Below are 2,500 nucleotides of genomic sequence, written 5' to 3' on the forward strand. Positions count from 1 at the left end.
AGAGAGAGAGATATAAAAGAGTAAAGAAAGGGGGGGGGAGGAAGAGGAAGAGTAAAAGAAAAAAAATAAAAGGGGAAAAAAGAAGAGATAGATATAATAGAAAGATAAAATAAAAAAAGAGAAGAAATAGAGAGATAGAAGAAAAAAGAGAAGAGAGATAAAAGAAAAGAATAAAAATAAGAAAAAGGAGAAAAGAGAAAGGGAGAGAGAGTAGAAAGTACTAAAGAAAAATAAAATTATAGAGAAAGATAAAATTTAAAAGGGGAAGAATAGAAGAGAGAGAGAAAGAAGATAAAGAAAAGAGAACAGAGAAATAGAAGATAAAAAAAAAAAAAGAAAAAAAAATAAAAAAAAAAAGAAGGGGAAAAACAAAAAAGAAAAAAAAAAAAGAAAAAAAAAAATAAGAAAAAAAAAAAAAGAAAAAAAAAAAATAAAAAAAAAAAAGAAAAAAAAAAAAAAAAATAAAAAAAGGGAGAAGAAAAGGAGAGGGGGAGAAGAAGAGAGGAGAGAGAGGAGAAAGAGAGGGAGGGAGAGGAGAAAAAGAGGGAGAGAGGAGAAGATGAGAAAGACAGAGGTAGAGAAGGAAAAAGAAAAAGGGAGATAAAAGAGAAGAGAAAGAGAAGAGAGAAGATAGAGGGGAGGAGAATAGAAATAGAGAAAGATATGAGAGAGATAGAAATGAGAGAGAGAGAGGGAGAGAGAAAGAGAGAGAGAGAGATATAAAGAAATATATATATAGAAAAAATAGAGGATAAGAGATAAATAGAAAATATATATATAGAAGTAATAATAGAGAGATAGAGGATGAGAGAGATATAAGAGATATAAGAATATAGTATAAAGATAGGATAAAGATATAGATAAATATTATAATATAAAGAGATAGGAATAAAAATATAGATAGAAGAGGAGAGAAGATAAGGAAGAGAAGTATGATATCTTATATAGTAGAGATAGAAGACGAGATATATATATATGATATGATATATATAGAAGACTATAGATATATAAGTATATAATAGAGATATAGAGAGAGATATAGATATATATAAGTAATATATAAAATATATATAGATATATATATAATAGATATAATAATATATACATATATAGTATATAGAATATATATATATATATAATAATATATATATAAAATTATAATATAATCAGATATATATATTATATATAGTATATATATATATACATATAATTTATACAATCATATACAACATTAAACATAAAAAACAATATATAATATATATTTAATATATAAATATCATATATATATAATATATACATGTATAGATATACATAATATTTATGTACATATATATATATACATATATACTACATATATAATACATATATATAATATATATATATATATATACAATATATAGATAATATATATATATATTAATATATATCTATATATATAAATAAATATAATATAGCATATATATATATGTATATATATTATATATATTAATATATATATTATATAATAATTATATATATATAATATATATATATATCATATATATATATATTTAAATGTAATATACATGTATATATATATATACATGTATATATTATATACATAGTATATATTATATACATGTATATATATATATACATGTATATATTAATATATATATATACATATATATATATACATATTATATATATATAATATATATATAATATATATAATATATATATATATATATATATATATATATATATATATATATATATATATATATATATATATTTATATATATATTATATCAATATATATTATATCAAATATATATTATATCAAATATATATTATATCAAATATAATATTATATCAAAATATATATTAATAAAATATATATATATATATAATATATATATATATAAATTTATATAAATATACATATATACATACATACATATATATATATAATATATATATATATATATATATAATATATATAAACAAACACACACACACACACACACACACACACACACACACACAGAGGAAAACGCAGCCAAACGGAAACAAATTCACCGCCAACAGACGCAATCTATAACCTTCCTACGCAGCCCGTTAGCCAACCTTCAGTACGACTTCATCATCAAGCAATAAATCTTACGTAACGGCCTCCTTCTGTAGCCTCGACACACCTGCATCCCTGGCGACGCCCTCTACAGGAGTCATAAGGCTCAAATTACACAGTCCTATCTCCTCTCTACATGCGAGTTCCAGGATGTATGGCGACACGTGAATTAACGACAGGGATCATCTGTACGTGTGCTGTGTACATTACATGGTCTTGGATGTAAGTGGATTTCACTGCGGGCTACTGCAGTTCTTTTCTTTCTGTCTACGTATTTGTCGGTTTATGCACGTATCTTTTTATATATTTTTTCATTCATTTATCTATTTTCTTCTCACTCACTCACTCACTCACTCACTCACTCACTCACTCACTCACTCACTCACTCTC

This window comes from Penaeus monodon, chromosome 18 (genome assembly GCF_015228065.2).
Source record: "Penaeus monodon isolate SGIC_2016 chromosome 18, NSTDA_Pmon_1, whole genome shotgun sequence".
NCBI classification, from domain to species: Eukaryota; Metazoa; Arthropoda; class Malacostraca; order Decapoda; family Penaeidae; genus Penaeus; species Penaeus monodon.